The following is a 987-nucleotide window of genomic DNA, read 5'->3' on the forward strand; positions in this document are numbered from 1 at the left end:
ATATATATATTCTTTCATTTTTTCACTGATATTTGACTTCTTGATATACAACTTTCTTGTTACAAAGTTTGATTACAAAATACACTCAACAAATTTATTATTACTGACGCACATGGGCGAAAAGTACCAAATGATGGAAAATGTTGGATGTACTGAAACACGTTGACCCATGGATACACAATTATCTACATATCATTTTATGTCTGAGGTTAATGTAAGGAAAACAACTTAGTGCGTTTATAGTAAAGATCGTTTGCCAACAAACATGGCAGTCCAGGGTTAGGACTAATGTTGCTGTAATTTAGCCCCAGGAGACATCGTCTCCAGCTGGCTATACAACACGATCTGTGTTCTTATATGTCCGAACAAAAGAATCAAAGACACAGAGCGTGTCGTATAGCCAGCTGGAGAAGAAGTCTCCTGGCGCTAAATTACAGCAACATTAGTCCTAAACCGGGACTGCCATGTTATGTTGGCAAACGATCTTTACTACATAGTACTGTTGCTGAATATCTCACGTTGTGAGATTTAAAAATAGTTATATTCTAATTTAGTGCGTTTACTTTCATTTTTCTTTTCCAATTCTGTTATCAACAATATTAGGAATTATGATCACTACTCAGCCGACGACATATTGTTTGCGTGTCGTCTGCAATTTCTGTTCAAAACCAACATTTGAGAATAGTTTAGTGCCAATTGTTACGCTTTGATAAATATTGCTAGAAATTTATATCCAACATCAGTTGGTATGTCCCGATGGAGTTTGTCATTCCTTCTTTCTAATCATTCTTTCCGAAATGGGAATTCAACTACCTCTGTGAGTTTCTCAAAATATATCCAATCAAATCTGTTATGTAATTTTAATTAGAAAACAGATCGTACTTCTGTTTGATATTCTTATATTTTTTCCAGTGAAACAGTTCGAAATATTTGATGTATACCAAGCAGCGGATATTACTGTAAAATAAATGAAGAAGTGCGACATAT

Source organism: Octopus bimaculoides, chromosome 22 (genome assembly GCF_001194135.2).
Source record: "Octopus bimaculoides isolate UCB-OBI-ISO-001 chromosome 22, ASM119413v2, whole genome shotgun sequence".
NCBI lineage: Eukaryota > Metazoa > Mollusca > Cephalopoda > Octopoda > Octopodidae > Octopus > Octopus bimaculoides.